General features: G+C 44.5%; 2 long non-coding RNA genes across 2 annotated transcripts in view; one reads left to right on the top strand and one right to left on the bottom strand.

The window, feature by feature from the left end:
* The window catches only part of LOC121015063 (uncharacterized), a 36,036-nt gene extending 29,488 nt beyond the window's left edge, over positions 1 to 6,548 (top strand). Inside the window, exon 3 of the long non-coding RNA XR_005783593.1 lies at positions 5,706 to 6,548. This is a non-coding gene — a long non-coding RNA (uncharacterized LOC121015063). The remainder of the gene's footprint in view (positions 1 to 5,705) is intronic.
* Positions 1,438 to 21,767, bottom strand: LOC121015064 (uncharacterized). Its single transcript, XR_005783594.1, has 3 exons — positions 20,010 to 21,767; positions 19,239 to 19,243; positions 1,438 to 1,449 (listed from the first exon to the last, which is right to left on the bottom strand). It is a non-coding gene; the product is annotated as an uncharacterized LOC121015064 (long non-coding RNA).
* Positions 21,768 to 23,703: the final 1,936 nt, after the last annotated feature.

Genomic DNA, 23,703 nt, shown 5'->3' with positions numbered 1-23,703 from the left:
ACTAGCACCAGGGATGGCCTCTGAGACACGAATTCATAGACATCTTTAGTCTTAAACTTTCACTCCTCCATCCCACCACTTCCAACATTACCTCTTCCCTTGTAAAATTTCCATATGAAAGCCTGGCTGCTGACATTTGAAAAACGTTTATCCATTTGTCCCAGTCTCCGTGAAGTCAGGGCAAATTTCGGAAGAGGTTTTGTTTTCAGGAATATCAAAGAAGGAGACGAGGTGTTACGTCAGAGGCAGCCCAGCCTTCTTGCAACATTCGCCAGGCCGGCCTGGAGGTGAGGTCAGGCTTAGGTACACTTGAACCTTTTTCGTTCTTACTCCAGCAAGCCCAGTTCGTTAAGTATGCGTTGGGCGACGTGAGAAGCTGGAGAATGTTTGGTATGATGTATGGAATAAGAAAGAAGTTGCTTCTAGTAAAGGATCTGATGTGGGATGATTGCCCACTTCCATTCCAGTTTCCGGGGACCTGATCCATACACCTTGTATGTTTCAGGTGAAGCCTGGAGTAGCCCCTGGGGGCAGGGAGACACTTGGCTGAGGTTCCGAGTTTGACACTCGATTGCTGGCTTTGCTGGAGTGAGACTTCTAAAGGCTATGAAAAGAAGTTTAAGTTTGGGTATGTTATGAACAACACATGGCCCCAGCTTTAAGTTCAAGGCCTATTATTTGGGGCCACGCTCTTGCAAAGATGCTTTGAAGTAAGACAAATATTTAAGGCAAGCTAGAGATACCTTTGGGGGACGTGTTGGAATTTTTGTAGGGTTTCACCTTCAGGTTTCTTAAGAGACAGTAGTTCGAAGTGAAGTATATTCACATGGTTAAAGACTGGGAGAAAATTGACCAAGTGCAGTGGTTTGTTTCGAGATGTAGAAATCACGGGTGAGCTTGTGTTCTTTATTTGCTAAGCTTTATATCATATGGATATATTGTTCTGTAATGAAAAACAAGTATTGTAAACCTTTTTGCAGGTATATAACGTGCCTGGAATGCCAGTGACTGTATCTGCAATCTTTATTCCAACTCTTGGACCTGTTACATTCTGGCTTTTGTTTTTACTGCATTGAAACGGACTCACCCATGCTCTGCAAAACAAAGAGAACTTTTTCGTCTCCGCTGTCTTTGACTGTGTGGACTGCTTTCTTCCTGAACTTCTCTTTCTGTTCGACATCCAAGGTCATCACTATTTGCTGGGCCTTCCCCGCCTTATCTTTTTTCATGGAGGCCTCTTCACTCACCCCCTTAAACGTGTTTCTCTCCTCGCTCTGTACCCACGTAGTGAGCGACCTCACCAAGAGCCAGCTTTGGCTTCCACGGGTGAGCACCGATTTCCCCTCTGATGTTCCAGTCCCACCGAGCGCTCTGTGGGACAGCTCCACAAGCTGTACACATACGTTGGAAGTTCATTATTTTAAATCCCTGGCCAAACATGCACCTGCTCTGGTGTTTCTTATCTCCTTACCTGGCATAGCAGCCTCTTCATGATCCTTTCCAGGCTGGCTCCTTCACTAACTTGTACTTCCTTCTTTTCCCACGGGCCCAGTCACAACCTCCTGGAGCTTCCGTCTGTCTAAACTCTCCCGGACCCACCACCCCATCTCCATCCTCATCGATGGCCTTGGATTAGTTCTCCATTGCTTCTTGCTGGGTTACTATAAACATTCTTCCTGCCGTCGGTGGCGTCTGTCCTCCAGGGCATCTTCATACTGCTGATTGAGTCATCTTTCTCAGAGTTCGTTTCCACGCTGACCATGTCGCTGTGCCTAAAAACCCGCTAGTGGATTTCGCAGTATGTGCGCCTTGATAAGGCCTTTCAAGGTCTGACTTTTGCTTGTCTCTGCAGCCTCTTATCTCGTCACTTGGTCCCATACATCCTTTGCTCCAATGATACTACCCAGCCAAGACCCCAGCTTCCAGTGGTTTTTTTTTGTTTTTTGTTTTTTTTTTGCCTCTTTTTGTCCTAACTTGCTGTCCTGTGTTTGAGCTTTCCCAGATCTTCTTGAGGTCACCGTGTTTAAGATCCTCAATTTTAACAATAGGAAACGTGTGCCATTTATATTTAATGAAACTTTCATTTCCTTCAGGAAAATGCCCACGTTAATCACATAAATGAATGAGAACACACACACAAGAATGAATGGGAAAATATGTTTTATGTTATAAAAACATGATTTATACTCAACTTTCTGACCACAATCATAGAGTAAGGCAAAGCGCATGGCTCTAAAGAAAGGAAAGAACTTTACTCATCCATGTTAATATTGAAAAATTCAGTAGCTTGAGAATATTTTGCTCTTTATAAAGTCAGCAGTAACCATTCTTATGCTTTCTATGGATGGGGTGATGATGCATCTAATCGGTCAGCACATGAGTGTAACAGAAGTACTGTCCAAGTTGTGGGTCAGATATGACTAATTAAGGAAGACATCAGCAGGATGATTTTCTTGTGGCCTGGCGCACCTTTCTTCAGATGTATGTTCATAGACAAGGCTTGATTAAGAATTAGACTTATTTTTTTTCATTAATCAGAATTTGTTTTTTCTTAAGCTCAATCATTGAAGACAGACAAATCGTTTAAATAGTCTAACATGGCCTCATGTATCATCATTAGAATTAATGTAATGACGTATTACTGGGAACATAACAAATAGTTATCATCCTGCCCTCATAGTTGAGGGGATAGGTGGATTTGGAAAATCTAAAATGTCTCTGACTTGGTTTGTAAATAATTTTGACACATAACGTCATGCTTTTGAGGGGTTAAACTGTGAGAACTAATTTTGGCCCAAACAAAATTAAGGTGAACACTCCATTGTCTTCGTGGATCTCATAAATGGGGGAAAAGAACGTTATTAAAGATTCAATATAGTTTTCTCCTGGTCTCTCAGCGGTGATGGTCATTCAGATTCACTGGAAAGAGTAGTCCCATGCTGAAATAAAAGTGTTGTGTGAACGCGTGGATGATATCCAGTTACGTTCTAGGTCTACTGCTAGGATTAATTTTACATTATTTTGTGCTGGTCGGCGAATTCCTTAACTTCTTCGAGCCCCAGTTTCTTCACCTGTAAAAGGAAAAAAACCCACTAGCAATCATATTGCTGTTATAGGCCCCTGGAGGTGGGGCTGAGGTCACATACCGGAAGCACCTGGCCCAGTGCCCAGCACATGGCAGGCCCTCTCTCGGTCCACCTCCCACCAACGAAGACATGCAAATGTGTGCACAAAACACATGGGCTCAGACACAGAGGGAAAAATGTGGCTTTCATACAGACAGGAAAATTGTCCATATAGACAAATCATAGAGAAAGGAAGCCATACTGAAGAAAAAGAATGGCTCTGGCGGGCAGGTGGAGTCGTTCATAGAAACCACTCAAAGCAAGCAAGACTCCTCATTTTTGGTGATCATCAGCATGTTTCTTTTATATGCCTGTTGGTCGCCGGCCAGTAGGGACATCTTATAAGTGTTTGGATTCAAATGTATAATTCTGGCGCTTCTAATTACTCATTCCCACCTGGCCTAGCAGTGTTTGCAGAGAGAGAGAGCGGGTAAGAATATTTTGTGAACTCGTTTCTCAGAAGGATGACCCCAGAGCTATAATTTGAAGCATTTTTACTGCATGGCGGATGATGCAAGGTTATTTCTTTTTGAAGGGGAAAGGGGGTGGGTGGAGAGCAGACTGAGGCTGAGGGGATCAGGGCCAGGAAAGAGTGAAGATAAAATTAGTACAAATATCTGGCACCATTTTCCAAATTGAGCCGTAACATTTAGACTCTCACATACCCAGATTTCCTCTGAAATCTCAGGTTGCTTTCCTGTTATTGCAGAAGGAAGGTCCCTAAGGTTCCCCAGGGCTGGCTGTGCCTAGAATTAGCTGACAAGGGGGATCAATGAGAGCCAGCTTGAGGCTTCTCACGGACAGCTCTGAGCAATGGTGGGGGCCCAGAGCCAAATTAGGGTGCGGGCAGGGCCTGGGGCTGATCACACCGAGAGTGCCCTCAGATGCTCTTTTCCGGAGCGCACTTGGACGGGAGAGACAGTGGCGTCTGAGCATCGATGTGCGAACCCCAGCTCTGATTGGGTGAACGGTGTCATGCAAATCACATCACCTTTCTGTTTCTCATGTTCCCCATCTGCAGTGAGGCGAGCCCGTGCTTAGCAGCCGGCATTGTTTTGAGGCCCAAAGGACATCATTTATGTGAAGATACTCGGAAAATTAGGTAGCGCAGTACGAGAGGCAAAACACTTCAGGCTAAAATTGACATTCTGGGCTGCTTGAAGGAGAAAGGGGGGTTGGAAATCTCACCAAAGGAACAACAGGGACAAGTGCAGGGGTGAGGCAAGCAGAGGTGACACCGGCTGTGGCTAAGAACTCAGAACTGGGGTCGCATGCTGATGCTGCTTATCTATCTATCAATCATCTATCTGTCCATCTATTATCTATCAATCATCTATTATCTATCTATCTATCTTCTATCTCTCTATTATCTATCTATCTATCTATCTATCTATCTATCTATCATCTATTTATCTATCAGTCATCTATTTATCTATCATTTATGTATGTATGTATGTATGTATCTATCCATCTATCTATTTATCACCTCCTTTTGTCTCAGTTTCCTCGTCTGTAAAACGGGAATTATAAAATATGTATCACCTGGGTTGTTTTGAAGGTGAAACAAACAAAAAATGCACGCAGTGGGCCTGTCACATTGTCATTCCCTAGAGGACACTGGCAGCAGATGAACGGGCCTGGAAACTCTACCAGTTTTGTGCTGCGGGATGGCTACGTGTATGTGAGACGCGCGTCCTTTTTCCCCGTAAGATCTTTCCTGAGTTCTTCGCGCCCTAAATGGTGGCGGGAGGATGGGGGAAACCATGGAAACTGACGGTTTTCTGACTTGTCATATTGTAGGTGTTGTCTCGCCGATAGTACAGAAGTCCCGTGGATGTTAACCCCTTCAGAAGGCGGTTGACGGTATTGATTGCGTAATTTTTTTTAGGGTGGCCTTCTCTGTGAGGTGGTCCGAAAACATTGCTATTCATTTACTCATCCCTTTGTTCAGCCAACCAACTATCACTGAGCACCTAGTATGTGCAGGATGATGAGCTGGGCTGGGAGGTGAGGATATACTGGAGAGCGGGACAAATAAAGTTCCTGCCCTAAAGGAGCATGTGCTCTAGTGGGTAAGACAAAGCAATTACGTACTTAGTCTATCACATGTAGTGACAAGTGTTGGGAGGAAAAAGAAAGTATTAGAAGGTGACAGCGATGTCTTTGGAGGACTCAGGGTAGAGACAGTGGCCACTACTCCCTGTTCTGACCCCCGGAGTTGCCCCTGACTGCCCTCCGTGGCTGTATTCCATCATCCAGGGAACTGCTTGGAGACTTAAGAGGACAGAATGACCCCATATCTACTCTGTCTTTAAGGGGGGGACGGTGACGTTGGGCAGTTATGATCCCGGCATAGCCAGAATAAGGCAGAGGTGACAATCTCCTCCTGCCTGTATCCCTGACCCCTGCTCTGGCCCATTGCTGTGTGTGTGTGTGTGTGTGTGTGTGTGAACATTGGAATGGGGCTGGGGTGGGTTACAGAGACGATGGGTAAGCATCCATAAGGTCTGGCTCAGAACACTTGAAACGCAGACCTCGTTTGGCAGGACTTTCTGTGACGCGGGCATATTATCTTTACAGCTCACGGTTTCCCGGGACATTTGTGCAGATGAAATGGATCAGCGGCAGGAGGAAGATAGCTGTTGCCTAGGCAACCAGCCGATGACTCATCCTGGCTTTGAAGCAGCAAAAGCCATGAGCCTGCAGTAATTTTCCAGATGCTTAACCTGTCCTCCTCCTTCTCTGTCTTTCTTTGTTTTCCTCTCTCCATCCTTCATTTCTTTCTGCACCCTCACTTCCCCGGGTCCTCCCTAAACTTGACACTGAGTGCTGCAGGATCTCTGCAGGGGGTGGGTATAGGGGGTGGTCCTGAGCTCCCCAGAGCAGTTATGTGGACCTCATCCCACCAGTAATAGGTGGCTTTCCCTGCTGCTGCTCCTTATGTCTCATAAGCGGGAAATGGCCAGGCTGTCACCGTCGGTGCTGCAGAGCCCCCAAGATGCTGCTTGTTGCCCTTGATCAGAGAACCTCAAGTGAACCCGGCACTTTTTCTTTGAATCTAAACTAAACGGACCACACCCCTTTATCTCAGAGACCTGCAGTGTTCCTTTGAGGACAGACAGTTATCCTGTGGGCCTCCCAAGCCGAGTTGCGACAGTGAGACAGTGACGTTTACAGGTGACAGAGGCCACCATTGGCAGCCCTCTGGATGCTGGGTTTTCCCATCCTCCTTCGCTGACGTTCCCCACTCCTCATCTTGTGTCTGATGTTCCAGGCCCTTCTTAATTAGCCATCGCAATCGTCTCTACAACGCGGAGTATCGAAGCTTGAACCGTTCCCCTTCCAAAAGCGTTTTCATTTTAACAAGGTTTTCAGAAGCAAAATATTTTAAAACTCAGGGGAACCAAATCGTTAGCCTTTTGGATAAAGATATAGGTGGTGGTGGGGGGGTTGGGTAGTGAGCTACGCCTGGAAGAGGGTCTTTCTCTGCACGTCGTACGTGCATCACCCATGGTGCTGCTGAGGCTGGCACAAAACATTTTATGTTGGTTACAAGTTGGTGCTGCAGTTCCATATCCCGCCCCTACCAGTACATATGTACTGTGTCCATGCACGTCACGTACACACACACACACACACACACACACACACACACTGCCTTGAGCAGCAGCAGCAGCTAATGGGGAGACAACAACAAATCCCCAGCGATGAACGCAGAGCCACCAGGGACACAGACATATGCTCATTCTCCTCCTCCTGCGGTGGAGCACGCCGTCCTCTGGTTTCAAGCACACGCTGGGCAAGGATGCCTTGGCCACCCTCATGATCTGAGGAAATGGCACTGGCTCTGGGAACACTTCAATCCCGCGAAGCATTGGAGATTGGGACTCGAGGTGGATGAGACTTGAGCCGTGTGCACCTTGGCCATCCATCCAGTGCGGGCATTGCCGCTAAAGTGTCCCCCCCATGGCAACCGTGCTGCTGAACTTGAATCCGCAGGGATGGGGGCCGCTTGGCTCACAGGGCAGCCCAGTACATTTTTGAACAGATGGGATTGTTCACCTCTTTATAGATTTATGGAGCAATTCTCTCATTTGGTAAAGACCGATGGAATGCCCTTGGTTGTGAGATGCAGGGGTGAGCAAAACGGTCTTGCCAGCCTGGGGCTCAGCGTCTCCGGGTTGGCGGAATCAAGGGCACAACCCGACAGCACCGTGGTTGCCAGCGGGGGAGACGGCGACCAGGAGAAGTTCAGGGAACTCTGGGGCCATAAGCGGGGTGGGGGGGGGGGAGGGGGGCGGGGCCCCCGGCGGGGGGGGGGGGGGGGGGGGCCCGGGGGGGATGGTCTGGGGCGCCTTCCTCGGGAAAGCGAGGCAGGGCCAAACAGTCCGCTCCACCGGGCAGGGTGCGGCAGCCAGGGGGAGGGGGGATAGACTGTGTGGGAAAGTGCCTGTGGGTGAGCAGGTTTGAAAAAGGACTGGGGAGGTGGCGGGGGTGGGGGGGAACACTGTGTCTTGAGAATGGAGGGAGAGTGGGGTGTGAGAGACAGCAGGTGGAGGGGGGTGGGGGGGTTCCAGGACACCATAGACAGAGGCACAGGTGGGGAGCAGTGATGGTTCCTCCTCCTCCCCTTCCCCCTTCCTCTGCCCCTCCTCTTTCCCTCTCCACTTCCCTGCCCTCCTTCTCTTTTTCTTTTCTTTTTTTTTTTTGGGGGGGGGTGGGGGGATCGGTCTCTAATTTCATCTTTCTCAGAAACTCCATCTGCTGAGGAGCAAGAATTTCAGCTTCAAAACTTAGCGTGAAATAAAAATAGAAATAGTCCTTTTTGAGTAAACATGCTTAGACTTGGCTACGCTTACCGGGCAACTTTTCAGGCTGGCTCCTGAGCATGGGGCTGGGCTTTGGCTTGCTTGGTACTTGTAGCAACAGTGACAAAAGCGACCTTGGAGCCCTGAAGTGACCTGGACTGTTGTCTCTCTGGCCACCTAGCGCCCTGCTGACGTTGGTGGCCGTGGCCGGCAGTCTGTGCACCTTGTGGCTGGGCCTCCCTCCCTCCCCCCCTTCCCCCCTTCCTCCCTTCCCCTCTCCCCCCCTTCCTCTATCCTTCCCTCCAATTGGTCAGGGCCCAGCAGTTATCCCCTGGATGATTCAGCCTGACCTCAGGTCTTGCTGTGTTTCTGTTTTGTTTTCCAAATGGCCTTTGCAGGGGGAACCGGCTCTGTCCTGTGGAGACCCTGTGGTGTGGACAGTCAGTCTTGATTCCCAGTTAAGCCAAAAAAGAGGATTCAGAAAATTCTCCCTTGCATGGCTGTTGGCTTGCTGCAGAACTCCATTCTGAAATTAAAACTCTGGGTATGGACGCCCTTCCTTCCCTCGGCATTCTTCCTTTTCAGGCCAAATTTCTCCCCAGTGGATAGATGCTTTGCCATCTAGGGAGACAGTTGACTTCTCGGGGAAGGCAGAAGGTGAAAGTGTGTGGGGGTGTGCGTATGTTTCAAAATAGGATTCCTGTTACTACACCATTTTAAGGATTTTTGGGCGCTTTTTCCTAAGAGCATGAAGGAATCACTGACGCATTTTTAGCAAGGGAGCGATGGAGTCAGATTTGCATTTTCACAGAGGTCCTGGTGGCTGCCACAGAAATGGATGGGACAGCAAAGTCTATGCAGGCAGATGGGTCAGCAGGTATCGGGTGGTGGCTAAGAAGATCAACGGGGACAGGCTTAAGACCTGTTTAGGGGCTTGGGGGTCAGGATAGGCAGGTGGACCAGATATGGGCTTGAGGAATGGTAGGTATGAAGGTATGAAATTTCCGCTCTATGTGACCAGAGAGATTTGGAGACTGTTTACTGAAAAGGAGAATACATAATAGGGGACCCAGATTTCGATAGTGGCAAGATGTTAAGTGCCTTCGAGAAATACATATGAAGACGACAACTAAGTGGGTATTGAATGTGGATCTCAAGGGAGACTCCCTCCAGTGTGAGGGAACGCTGATGCCCAGGGAGCAGGCGGGAGGGGACGACGGGACCCAGGGTCCGAGGAGCTCAGGCAGCGAAGGAAAGGAGAGAAGTGTGGTAGCAGATGAAGGGATTTCATTGTCACAGAAGAGACAGGGTCCTCCTGAGAGTGGATAAGGAGGATTGGCTGGGCAGGAGGCCTCAGCGGGTAGTAAAGGTGTTGTTGTTGCCGAAACGGGAGATGGGGGAGCTGGGGCAAATGGGGTGAACGGGGCATTTTGTTGTACCATCCCCAGCCTTGGAACTTTTTGTGTCTTTTTTCCTCCGGTCTGTTTTGCCTCTGACTCCTCCCATCTGCAGGCACCCAGCATCTACTGGCTTGGCCATTGGCTTCTTCCATTTTCTCTGCTCCCCCTTCACCCCCCCCCCGGCCCCCCCCCCCCCCGCCCAATTTCTGTCCTGAGTTTGAGAAGGTGACCCACCCCAGTGAGGTAATGAATCGATGGATCAGTCCTTAGAGGAAAGCCCCTTGCTGTGGGAACAAAACTTTAAAAACAAAATAAAAACTGCAAAAAACATTTATCTTAATTCCCTGTAGCAAATTGGAGCCTTCCTTTGGTACCCCCTTCTCCCCAAACCAGGCCGGCTAAGGTTTCTTGTCTGTTGCCCTTCTGCAAGAGAGTCTGGGAGGGAGAATGAGGTCATGAGCCTGGCAAGGCTTTAGGGATCTGGGTAAGATGGGGTAAGGCCAGCTAAGACCGTTGTCAGCATTGCTAGCATTACGGAGAGGGAGAGGTAATTGTATGAAAAGAATAAATATTTGAAAAGCACAGTAATTTTTAAGCATCTAGAGCAATTACTTTGTTTTGGTCTGAGAGGAAGCACTAAAATGAAAAACTGGGAATAGAAGAGGAAATAGCTAACGCTAATAGTGGCAGTCTTTATAATAAGAAAACACAAAAGGCAATATACGTGAGTGGAGAATACAGTGAGAAGGTGGGACAATCATTCAATTTGAATCTTGGAAAGAGGGGAGGGAAATATTGCATCTGTCACATTTTTTTCTAAAGGAACAGAAATGATATTTGAAGAGATAATGACTGAGCGTTTTTTTTTCAAAACCGATGAAAGACATTAATCCAGATTTTAAGAAACCCAATACATTTTGAACAGGAAGTCGACGCGTGGCATATTACAGCGAGAAAGATCAAGAACATAACTTGGATTACCTTGAAAAGAGCAACAGGCCAACAGCGGCCTTCCTACTTGCGACAGTGGGGGACCAAATACGGAGGACTGATATTTCCAAAATGCGGAGAGAAGAAAAGTACTAGCGTATGCAGGGAAAATAAAGACATTTCCAGACAAAATGAAACAGAATTTGCCATCAGTAGTAAAGGAAATACTAAAGGGTTAACTTCAGGCCAAAGGAATATGATGCCAGATGAAAAAGCAGGAAGAAGTTAAGTTGAGTAAAAATCTTTTTTTTTTTTTAAATTTGTAATGTTTATTTATTTTTGAGAGATACAGAGTGTGAGTGGGGGAGGGGCAGAGAGACAGAGGGAGACCCAGAGTCTGAAGCAGGCTCCAGGCTCTGAGCCGTCAGCGCAGAACCCGACGCGGGGCTCGAACCCGGGACTACACGAGATCGTGACTAGGGAGAAGTTGGAGACTTAACTGAGCCACCCAGGTGCCCCAAGATGAATAAAAATCTTAATATGTGGGTAAATGGAAAAAAATATTGCTATGTGTGCATATTGCATAAAGCAATCATCATCATCATCATCATCATCATCATCATGTCTTTTGGAATTAAAAAATATATACAAAATTAAACGCAGGACAGCAAGGGCATGTTAGTGGGTATTAGATAAGGGTTAGAGAATGCAGTGAAAAATGTTTCAGGTCTTTGCATTGTTAGGACGAGGATGTGAACATTAATTAACAGTAATTAATTAGACTTTGATAAGCCCCAAACGCATCTGATAATTTCAAGGGTAACACTGAGAGAATTCCAAAACAGCATATAGCTTATGAACAAATGGATGGGAGCCAACTAACTGAATGATTAAAATATAATCAATTCAAATGCAGCAATAAATAAGGGGAAGGATGTAGAATAGGCAGAACAATACCACATCATGACAGATAAGTGCTAATGTATCAGTCATTGTGTTAAGTATAAATGGAGCAAAGATGCTAATTAACATCATCAGCAGTTTGTTTTAAAAAGAAACCATATATTCTTTATAAGAGACAGAGGTAAAACATAAAGATTCACAAAGACTAAGATCATAGAAAAAGATATACTGTAGAAATTAAAACCAAACCCAAAAGCCAAAGTAGCTACGTTAATATCAGATAAAACAGACTTTAAGGAAAAAAAAGCATTGCTAGAAATAAACATATCTCTGGATAATGACAAAAGGACGGCTCACTAGGTTTATAAAACATTTCTAAATTTACATCAAATAGCATAATCTCAATATATATAAAGTAAAAATTATAAAAACTTCAGGGATAAGTAAACAAATTCACAACCATAGTGGACAATTTTACTATACATCTATGAGTAATTGACAGAGTAATTAGACAAAAATCTGTAAGAATTTAAAAGACTTGAGTAACAGTGAACAAACAAATTATAGAACAATTTCTTAGAAAGACAGAATAGAGTTATTTTTAAGTACAAACAGGATATTTTAAAAAATCTATTCTATAGGAGGTGGAAAAGGAATTGTATTTGTTCAGAATTTGACCATGACACAATTTTTGTATAAATAAATACAAGAGAACTAGAATAGCCATACATTTTTGGAAACTAAAAAATATACTTCTAAATTACTTATGGGACAAACAAGAATTGGTATTTAGAAAATAGATGAATGATAATGAAAATATGACATATGATTACTTATGAGATGTAGCAAAAGCAAGAAAGATTTATATTCCTACATTCAAGGATGTAGAAAAATAGTTAAATAACACTCCCCCAATAGAAAGAAATAAATTATAATGGTAATAGAAAATATATTAATAGAAGGGATCATCAATAAATCTAAAAGTCAAATCTTTGAAGACCAATAAAATTAATGTACCTTTGGCAAGACTGATCAAGAAAAGAAAGAAGACATAATCAGTATCAAGAGTAAAAAAGAAGACATCACTACAGATCCTACAGATATTCTAAAGACAGTAAGAGAATATTATGAATATGCAAATAAATTTTACAATTTAGATGAAATGGATACATTTCTAGAAAAATACATAGGGATTTAGTACAGATGGCTCATAATCATGAAGGACTCAGGCTTCTTAGAAGTGCTTTTAGTGCTTTTACACGTTTGGCATTAGGTTTCTACCTCATGGTCTGGCATGGTTATTCTACTTCTAGCTATCATATTCATTTCCTGGCCATCAAAAAGGAGGAAGATATAAAAAACAGTGTACTACTCCTCTTATATAAGAATATTTCCTGGAATTTTCATACAACACTCTGCTTATATTCCATTGTCCAGAACTTAGCTTTATGGCCTTTCTTAGCTGCAAGGGAGGCTAGTAAGTATCATCTTCCTCTCTGTTGGCTATGTACCCAGATAAACTTACAAGTTCTATTATTTTTTTAAGATATTGTTTCTATTTATTTATTTATTTATTTATTTATTTTAAAGTTTTATTTTATTTTTTAATTTTACATCCAAGTTAGTTCGCATATAGTGCAACAATGATTTCAGGAGTAGATTCCTTAATGACCCACTTAGCCCATCTCCCCTCCCACAACCCCTCCAGTAGCCCTCTGTTTGTTCTCCATACTTAAGAGTCTCTTATGTTTTGCTCCCCTACCTGTTATGTTATTTTTGCTTCCCTTCCCTTGTGTTCATCTGTTCTGTGTCTTAAAGTCCTCATATGAGTGAAGTCATATGATATTTGTCTTTCTCTGACTGACTAATTTTGCTTACCATAATACCCTTTAGTTCCATTCACATAGTTGCAAATGGCAAGATTTCATTCTTTTTGATTGCTGAGTAATACTCCATTATATATGTATACACCACATCTTCTTTATCCATTCATCCATCAATGGACATTTGGGCTCTTTCCATACTTTGGCTATTGTTGATAGTGCTGCTATAAACATCGAGGTGCATGTGATCCCTTCGAAACAGCATACCTGTATCCCTTGGGTAAATACCTACCAGTGCAATTGCTGGATCGTAGGGTAGTTCTATTTTTAATTTTTTGAGGAACCTCAAAACTGTTTTCCAGAGTGGCTGCACTAGTTTGCATTCCCACCAGCAGTGCTAAACGGTTCCTCTCTCTCCGCATCGTTGCCAACATCTGTTGTTGCCTGAGTTGTTGATGTTAGCCATTCTGACTGGTGTGAGGTGGTATCTCATTGTGGTTTTGATTTGTATTTCCCTGATGATGAGTGATGTTGAACAGTTTTCCATGTGTCGGTTGGCCATCTGGATATCTTCTTTGGAAAAGTGTCAATTCGTGTCTTTTCCCCATTTCTTCACTGGATTATTTGTTTTTTGGGGGTTGAGTTTGATAAGTTCTTTATAGATTTTGGATACTAACCATTTGCAAATGTCTTCTCCCATTCCATCGGTTGCCTTTTAGTTTTGCTGATTGTTTCCTTCGCTGTGCAGAAGCTTTTTATTTTGATGAGGTCCCAATAGTTCATTTTTGCTTTTGTTTCCCTTGCCTCTGGAGACGTGTTGAGTAAGAAGTTGCGGGCAAGATCAAAGAGGTTTTTGCCTGCTTTCTCCTCGAGGATTTTGAGGGCATCCTGTCTTACATTGAGGTCTTTCATCCATTTTGGTTTTATTTTTGTGTATGGTGTAAGAAAGTGGTCCAGGTTCATTTTTCTGCACGTCGCTGTCCAGTTTCCCAGCACCACTTGCTGAAGAGACTGTCTTTATTCCAATGGATATTCTTTCCTGCTTTGTCAAAGATTAGTTGGCCAAACGTTTGTGGGTCCATTTCTGGGTTTTTGTATTCTGTTCCATTGATCTGAGTGTCTGTTTTTGTGCAAGTACCACACTGTCTTGATGATTACAGCTTTGTAATACAGCTTGAAGACTGGGATTGTGATGCCTCCTGCTTTGGTTTTCTTCTTCAAGATTGCTTTGGCTATTCGGGGTCTTTTCTGTTTCCATACAAATTTTAGGATTGTTTCTTCTAGCTCTGTGAAGAATGCTCGTGTTATTTTGATAGGAATTGCATTGAATATGTAGATTGCTTTGGGTAGTATCGACATTTTAACAATATTTGTTCTTCCTATCCAGGAACATGGAATCTTTTTCCATTTTTTTGTGTCTTCTTCAATTTCTTTCATAAGCTTTCTATAGTTTTCAGTGTATAGATTTTTCATCTCTTTGGTTAGATTTATTCCTCGGTATTTTATGGTTTTTGGTGTGATTCCTTGATTTCTCTTTCTGTTGCTTCATTGTTGGTGTATAGGAATGCAACTGATTTCTGTGTAGTGATTTTATATCCTGCAACTTTGCTGAATTCATGACTCAGTTCTAGCAGTTTTTTGGTGGAATCTTTTGGGTTTTCCATATACAGTGTCATGTCATCTGCAAAGAGTGAAAGTTTGACCTCCTCCTGGCCAGTCTGGATGCCTTTTATTTCTTTGTGTTGTGATTGCTGAGGCTAAGACTTCCAATACTACGTTGAATAACAGTGGCGAGAGTGGACATCCCTGTCTTGTTCCTGACCTTAGAGGGAAAGCTCTCAGTTTTTCCCCATTGAGGATGATATTAGCGCTGGGTCTTTTATATATGGCTTTTATGATCTCGAGGTATGATCCTTTCCCTATTTTCTTGAGGGTTTTTATCAAGAAAAGATGATGTATTTTGTCAAATGCTTTCTCTGCATCTATTGAGAGCATCATGTGGTTCTTGTCCTTTCTTTTATTGATGTGATGAATCACATCGATTATTTTGTGGATATTGAACCAGCCCTGCATCCCAGGTATAAATCCCACGTGGTCGTGGTGAATTTTTTTAATGTATTGTTGGAGCCGGTTGGCTAATATCTTGTTGAGGATTTTTGCATTCATGTTCATCAGGGAAATTGGTCTGTAGTTCTCCTTTTTAGTGGGGTCTTTGTCTGGTTTTGGAATCAAGGTAATGCCGGCTTCATAGGAAGAATTTGGAAGTTTTCCTTCCATTTCTATTTTTTGGAATAGCTTCAAGAGAATAGGTGTTAACTTTTCCTTAAATGTTTGGCAGAATTCCCTGGAAAGCCATCTAAACCTGGACTCTTGCTTTTTGGGAGATTTTTGATTGCTAATTTGATTTCTTTACTGGTTATGGGTCTTTTCAAATTTTCTATTTCTTCCTGCTTCAGTTTTAGTAGTGTATATGTTTCTAGGAATTTGTCTATTTCTTCCAGATTGCCCATTTTATTGTCGTATAATTGCTCACAATATTCTCTTATTATTGTTTGTATTTCTGCAGTGTTGGTTGTGATCTCTCCTCTTTCATTCTTGATTTTATTTATTTGGGTCCTTTCCTTTTTCTTTTTGATCAAACTAGCTAGTAGTTATCAATTTTGTTAATTCTTTCAAAGAAGCAGCTTCTGGTTTCACTGATCTGTTCTACTGTTTTGTTTTGTTTTTTTTTGGCATTAATTTCTGCTCTCATCTTTATTATTTCCTGTCTTCTGCTGGTTTTGGGTTTATTTGCTGTTCTTTTTCCAGCTCTTTAAGGTGTAAGGTTAGGTTGTGTATCTGAGACCTTTCTTCCTTCTTTAGGAAGGCCTGGATTGCTATCTACTTGCCTCTTATGACCACCTTTGCTGCGTCCCAGAGGTTTTGGGCTGTGGTGTTATCATTTTCATTGGTTTCCATGTACTTTAAAAAAATTATTTTTAATGTTTATTATTGAGAGACAGAGAGAGGCAGAACATGAGCATGGGAGGGACAGAGAGAGGGGGAGACACAGAATCTGAAGCAGGCTCCAGGCTCTGAGCTATCAGCACAGAGCCCGACACGGGGCTCGAACTCATAAACCGTGAGATCATGACCTGAGCCGAAGTCAGATGCTTAACTGACTGAGCTACCCAGGCGCCCCTCCACGTACTTTTATTATTTTTTTTTTTAATGTTTATTTACCTTTGAGACAGAGAGAGACAGAGTGCGAGTGGTGGAAGGGTAGAGAGAGAGAGGGAGACACAGAATCCGAAGCAGGCTGCAGGCTCCTAGCTGTTAGCCCAGAGCCTGACGCGGAGCTTGAACTCTCCAGCCATGAGATCATGACCTGAGCTGATGTTGGCCGCCCAACTGACTGAGCCACCTAGGTGCCCCAGCTTCCTTGTATTTTTTAATTTCCTCTTTAACTTCTTAGTGAGCTCATTCATTCTTTAGTAGGATGTTCTTTAGTCTCCAAGTATTTGTTACCTTTCCAAATTTTTTCTTGTGGTTGATTTCGAGTTTCAAAGCGTTGTGGTCTGAAAATATGCACGGTATGATCTTGATCTTTTTGTACTTGTTCAGGGCTGATATCTGTCACAGTATGTGGTCTATTCTGGAGAACGTTCCATGTGCACTGGGGAAGAGTGTATATTCAGCTGCTTTAGGAAGAAATGTTCAGAATATATCTGTTCAGTCCATCTGGTCCAGTGTGTCATCCAAAGCCGTTGTTTCCTTGTTGACTTTTTGATTAGGTGATCTGTCCATTGTTGTGAGTGGGGTATTGAAGTCTCTTACTATTATGGTATTACTATCGATGAGTTTCTTTATGTTTGTGATTGATTGATTTACATATTTGGGTGTTCTAAGTTGGGGCATAGATATTTCCAATTGTTAGATCTTTGTGGTGGATAGATCCCTTAATTATAATATAATGCCCTTCTTCATCTTTTGTTACAAACTTTGTTTAAAAATCTAGTTTGTCTGATATCAATATGGCTACTCTGGCTTTCTTTTGGTGACCATTAGCATGATAGATGGTTCTCCATCCCCTAACTTTCAATCTGAAGGTGTCTTTAGGTCTAAAGTGGGTCTCTTGTAAACAGCATATTGATGGATCTGGTTTTCTTATCCATTCTATTGCCCTATGTCTTTTGATTGGGGCATTGAGTCCATTGACGTTTACAGTGAGTGAGTACTGAAAGATATGAGTTTATTGCCATTATGTTGCTTGTGGAGTTGGAGTTTCTGGTGGTGTTCTCTGGCCCTTTCCAGTCTTTGTTGCTTTTGGTATTTATTTATTTATTTATTTATTTATTTATTTATTTAGTCTTTTCTCCCCTCAGAGAGTCCCCCTTACAATTTCTTGTAGGGCTGGTTCAGTGGTCACGAACTCCTTTAATTTTTGTTTGGGAAACTTTTAATCTCTCCTTCTATTTTGAATGACAGCCTTGCTGGATAAAGAATTGTTGGCTGCATATCTTTCTGATTTAGCACATTGAATATATCCTGCCACTCCTTTCTGGCCTGCCAAATTTCTGTGGATAGGTCTGCTGCAAACCTGATCTGTCTTCCCTGGTAGGTTAAGGATTTTTTTCCCTTGCTGCTTTCATGATTCTTTCCTTGCCTGAGTATTTTGTGAATTTGACTATGACAGGCCTTGTTGATGGTTGGTTTTTATTGAATCTTATGGGAGTCCTCTGTGTTTCCTGGATTTTGATGTCTGTGTCTTTCCTGAGGTTAGGAAAGTTTTCTGCTATGATTTGCTTACAGAACCCTTCTACCCCTTTTTCTCTCTCCTCATCTGCTGGGACCCCTATGATTCTGATGTTGTTCCTTTTTAATGAGTTACCGATTTCTCTAATTCTTAAATTTTGCTCCTTTGCCTTAGCCTCCCTCTTTTTTTTCTGCTTCATTATTCTCCATGTTTGTCCTCTATATCGTTGATTCTCTGTGCTGCCTCATCCATCCTTGCCACTGTGGCATCCATTGGAGATTGCAGCTCAGTTATAGCATTTTTTATTTCATCCTGAGTAGCTTTTACTTCTTTTGTTTCTGCAGAAAGGGATTCTAATCTATTTTCGACTCCAGCTGGTATTCTTATTATCATAATTCTAAATTCTGGTTCAGACATCTTGCTTGTATCTGTGTTGGTTAAGTCCCTGGCTGTCGTTTCTTCCTGTTCTTTCTTTGGGGCGAATTGCTTCTTTTCATCATTTTGAAGGGAGAAAAGGAATTAATGAGATAAAAAAATAAAAGAAATTAAAATTAAAAAATTGAAAACAACACACACACACAAACACAAATCAAGTAGATGATGCTAGATCCTAGGCATGTTTTGGTCTCGGTGTTGAAAGGGGGTTGATAGACTCGAGAAAAAAAGGGGAAAGGAAAAAAAAAAGGAAATTGTTGGAAAATTTGAAAAGATGAATACACTGAAATAGAATAAAATGAAATGATGGAAGTAAAATAGAATTCGAAAAAATTTACACCAAAGTAAAAAAAAATACAGTAGAAAAAAATTAGAGGAAAATATTTTCAATAAAAATTGAAAACATGGGGCGCCTGGGTGGCGCAGTCGGTTAAGCGTCCGACTTCAGCCAGGTCACGATCTCGCGGTCCGTGAGTTCGAGCCCCGTGTCAGGCTCTGGGCTGATGGCTCAGAGCCTGGAGCCTGTTTCCAATTCTGTGTCTCCCTCTCTCTCTGCCCCTCCCCCATTCAAGCTCTGTCTCTCTCTGTCCCCCCAAAAATAAATAAACGTTAAAAAAAATTTAAAAAAAAATTGAAAACAAAAATAATTTTTTTCTTTCTGTATTCAAGAAAAAGAAAAGAAATGAAAAAGAGAAAAAAAGAAACAAAATTGAATAGATGGACCAGTGAACAGACTGAAATACGATTGAAATTACTTTGTTTTCCTGTAGAAGTCAAACTATGATTTCTTTCCAGTCCGGAAACTAAGCAAGCGGAGAGATTTGTGTTCCTGAAGAGCGAGGTTAGTCCGGTTGGGCGGGGCTTAGTGTAACGGCTCCGTTCTCCACTAGATGGCGCTGCTTAGCTTACTGGGGTGGGTTGTTGTGGCGCTTGTAGGTGCGTATGCGCACGCGCGGGAATGGTGGCGATGGTGTTGCCCGGCTACCTGCTCTCTAGTATTGAACTCCCTTCTTCCGGATTAGTTTAGCAATCCTGCACCTGCCCTTTGTCTTCGGCTTCCGTCCACTCCCCGCTTTTACACCATCTGCAACCGAGCCCCAGGCAGCACCTCCCTCCTGAGTTTTATCTCAGATGCGGCTGTGTCTCCACCCCTTACTTCTGAGGGACCGCGGCTCTGACCCTTTCTGCCCCTCTGCGGAGGGTCTCACCGAGCAATGGCCGGGTGCCGGCCATACCCGGGAACGTTCGAGGGACCGTGCTGCTGCCGACGCCCCGAGACTGCCGCCGGGGGCCAGCCCGCCCCAGAGAAAGTTTGCGCCACGTGTAGCAGCCTCCTTTCTGGGATTATGGGAAATCACCACACGCATCTGGCACCGGGCTCCGCCCCCAGCGACCTTGTTCCAGCACCAGCGAATGTGGCCGTTCTCCCGGGTCCGCCGGGGTCTTTGCCTGTGCGGGGGCCAGGCTGCCTCTACCAGGTGGCCTCCCAGCGGGGGAACCGCCTCTCCCGTGTGGCCCGAAGCCCCCCGGACTCCACTCTGCTCCTGGGGATTCGCCCTTCCCACCCGAGCGCCGCCAGGTATGGAGCTGCGGAGTTTCAGCCTCTGCTCCCCCTGTTTACAGAGTCTTCAGGGAATTTACAGCCTCTCCTTTCTCCCTTTTTAGTCCAGTCCCTGCGGCTGTTTCTACTTTTCCGCTTTCTCTCCAGCTGCTTTTGCTGGGGGGGGGGGGGGGCTTTTCGGTCTTTTCCCCCCCCCCCCCCCCCACCTCCATCCTCTCTCTGCACCCAAAAGTGGCTCCCTGCCCTCCCGCCTTCTCTCTCCCCCAGTTCACCTGTCTGCGCCGCGTACCTGCTGAGTTCGGTGGTTCAGGTGGCGCAGATTGTTGTGTGAATCCTCGGATCCGTTTTCTAGGTGTGCAGGACGGTTTAGTGTTGGTCTGGTTGTATTTCAGGGACGCGAGAGACACACACACAAACTTCCCTTGCTGTTCCGCCATCTTGGCTCCTCCCCCGATGAATTTTTATTTTACACCAGTTTATCCTTTTTTTGATTTTCTTTATACGTGAAAGAAGTGTATACATTTATCCATTAAAGTCATTTATACATTAAAGAAGATTTCAAAACCACGCACACAGCTTTAATTTCATCACCTTCGCAGAATTATTTGCATTAGCTTTTTTCCTTGCTCATCTTTGTAAATTTTAATTAGTTAATTTAATTAATCATTTAAAAAAAAATAGTGTCCACTCTGTCTAGTCTTTCTGTGCACACTACTTTTTTCAACTCATAAAAGCTTCTATGGAGGCCAATATGAGTTACATAGTCAGGCAACATCTCCTTCAATCTCTCTGAGCTAGAATCTGAAGGTGACAAGGTGGTGATTTCCACAGAAGACCTGTGATGAGTGGTCTTGGGGGCCATTCTCCTACATGCGGTGGTTGGTAGCTTGTGAAGGTCTTATGACCTGTAAGGATCAGAGTTTAGTCAGAAGTCAGCGTTCTCAAAATGGGAAGGACTGAGATGAGAGCGACATGAATGAACCCAGTTTCCATCTGGCACATGCCGGCCGAGAGCCGTGGGGAACCTTGGTAGAACGGCATAAAATAGTGGCATAAAAGGAAAAGAGATCCACCCCCTCCCCCCAGAACTTTAGCAACAAGAAATTAATTCTCTATCCATCTACTCTAAGAGGGATCCTCGGTGAGATTAAAACTCGTCCGGAGAAACTTACTCCAAAAGACTTCCTGAAATTTCAAGCCAGTGTATACTCTCCATTGCGGATGTGGGTTGGTGCGGGATACTCAGAACCCCTATTATCAGGGTGCTGGGCGTGTTGTCTATGTCCTTTGTGTGTGCAAGAGATTGAAGGGCTCCCTGTCAGGCAGGTGAAGGACCCCACACAGAACGGGAGTGGAGAAAGAGTAAGGAGCTCAAAGAGAGTAGAAGGCACCTTCCAATTCAGGCCATAAAATGTCAGGGGACTGTATTACTTTGCTCCGGATGCCATCACAGAGTACAGAGCCCCGGGGGATTTAAACAACAGAAATTTATCTTCCCACATCTCTTGAGGCCTACAGGCCCAAGACCAGGCGTCGGTAGGGTTGATTTCTTTGGAGCCCTCTCTCCCTGTGTCTTCACATGCCCTCCCTCAATGCATGTTGTGTCCCTAATCTCTCTCCTTGTAAGGACACCAGTCATCTTCCATTTGGACCCACTCTGATGATCTCATTTTAACTTCATTACCTCCTTAAAGACGCTGTCTCCACATAAAGCCACATTCTGAAGTACGAGACTTTAGAACTTCAGCAGAGGAATTGTTGGAAAGACACAGCTCAGTCCATAGCGGGGCGGGGGGGGGAGGGGCTGCAATCCAAGGCACAGTATTGGTGGGATTGATGGTGAACCGGTTTGTCCAGCGGACCCCCTCTGTTAACTTGTGTCAGTCTGGGCATCTCCAAGAAGCAGAGGCCAAGATGGAATGACACGTGCCAGAATTTTATTAAGGAAATGCCTGGGAGGAAAAAAAAGAGGAAGAAGTCAGAAAGTCTGAGAGATCAGTCAAATCAAAATGCGGGTCTGATCCCAAGCGAGGGAGAAGAGGAGAGAAAGGTGGGGGAAGCTTCTTAGACTGCCGCGAGCATAAGGAATGTTCAAGAAGGCCTTTGAGAGTCCCCCGGCCAAGGCCAGCTTCCAGAGGGGTCCTGTGTCTCTCAGGAGCGCCAGTGCGTTAGCATCCCTGCCGCACTTGGTCATGGCTGGGAGCAGCGTGCACGTGCGTGGATTTCAGAACTCAGGCGCTGGGACCCTGGTCCTGTAAGGACGATCCCTAAGGATCGTCTTGCTGGACCGTACACAGGCGTGAATAGTTACCCCGGCAGGTGCTAACCGTGAGTTTAACAAAAAAACAAATTCGGGGGAAAAATGTCAAACTACTTAGACCTCAAACGAAGGAGGTAAAAGGAGCAACAGGGAAAAAGAGCTCCAGGCAACGTGGTTGAAGCTTTTGTTTTGACTGAGAACGGTACCCTTAGCACCATTCTGATCCACATTCTCCGTCCTCGATTCTCTCCGCCCACCTCCTAAGATACTAACCGGCAGTTCCAGATATTTTAGCTTCGGTCACAGGTTATAATTCTTTCTGTTGCTCCCAAAGGCTACTACCTTGTATATTTTTTTCCTTGGGGAGAAGAGGGAATCCCACCCATGGTGCCACTTGTTGGTTGTAGGGACTTGGGCAGATTCCTCCTGGAGCCTCCCTTGCCTCATTGAAAAATGGTAAATACTTCCTGCCTGGCACGGATATTGTGAAAATGAAGGGACGTAATACATGCGTGTGCTTCTCAGGACATGTGACACGTGCTCTTTTCAAGGCTTGGTGACTTGGGTCTGTGGCTTCCAAGCTCAAGGCCGAGAGAAGGAAGGCTGGGGAGGTTAGCAAATCAATTGTTAATCCATGATGCGCGATTTCAGGATCTTTTGGGATGCGTTTTGTAGGAAATATCTTTAGTCCACTCCATTTTCCCATCGACCTCGGACCCAGGTAGTCTGTTAAGCATCCGCCGTCTCCTGCTATGACAGAGGGAATTTTCTCAAGAGCTTTCGTGTCTGTTGGAAGGGGGCAGGGCAGGGTTTGGCTGCAGCATTTCTGAAGGCGACATCACAGACACTCTGGAGCTGGCTTTGCAGGTCGCTGTTTAGCATATTAATACACCTGGCACTGAAAGGACATCAGGGACTTCTGATTGTCTTTTTTAAAAAAAAAAATTTTTTTTTTCAACGTTTATTTATTTTTGGGACAGAGAGAGACAGAGCATGAACGGGGGAGGGGCAGAGAGAGAGGGAGACACAGAATCGGAAACAGGCTCCAGGCTCCGAGCCATCAGCCCAGAGCCCGACGCGGGGCTCGAACTCACGGACCGCGAGATCGTGACCTGGCTGAAGTCGGACGCTTAACCGACTGCGCCACCCAGGCGCCCCTGATTGTCTTTTTTTACTTTGAATCTGATTCTGTGGACCCGCTCCTGTAGAACAAGGGAAGCGCTTTTTCTCCTTAGGGCTCGTCACGACCATTTAGAAAAGCACGGGGCCAGGGGAGTAGTGGTACCTGCCTCTGTCCGGGGCCTGGTTGGTCTACGTGGCCGGGGGCAAGGTGCCGATTATCCCCAGGGAACTGCTGCTGTCACCCGTCTGCTTGCTTCTGTTTGCAACCCTCTCTGAAAGGAAGTGCATTCAGATCTACTAGCCTGGGACTGACACCATTTGATGCTGGGGTTTAAATGGGCCATCCAGAAAAAGCTGTCTCGAATCTTTAGAAACGTCATTCTGCTTGCGTTTGTTTTTATTTATCTTTTATTTTTTGTGTAAAGGTAGCCTCTGGAAGGAATGAAATTGTAGAGAAATTTAAAAAAATATTACCCATTTCCCTGTCTTCTTCTTCTTTTTTTTTTTTAATTTTTTTTAACGTTTTATTTATTTTCGAGACAGGGAGAGACAGAGCATGAACAGGGGAGGGTCAGAGAGAGGGAGACACAGAATCTGAAAC

This window comes from Herpailurus yagouaroundi, unplaced genomic scaffold (genome assembly GCF_014898765.1).
Source record: "Herpailurus yagouaroundi ecotype Mexico unplaced genomic scaffold, PumYag 205, whole genome shotgun sequence".
Taxonomy (NCBI): domain Eukaryota; kingdom Metazoa; phylum Chordata; class Mammalia; order Carnivora; family Felidae; genus Herpailurus; species Herpailurus yagouaroundi.
The sequence above is the reverse complement of the archived record's forward strand: the minus strand, read 5'-3'. Positions and strand labels throughout refer to the sequence as shown.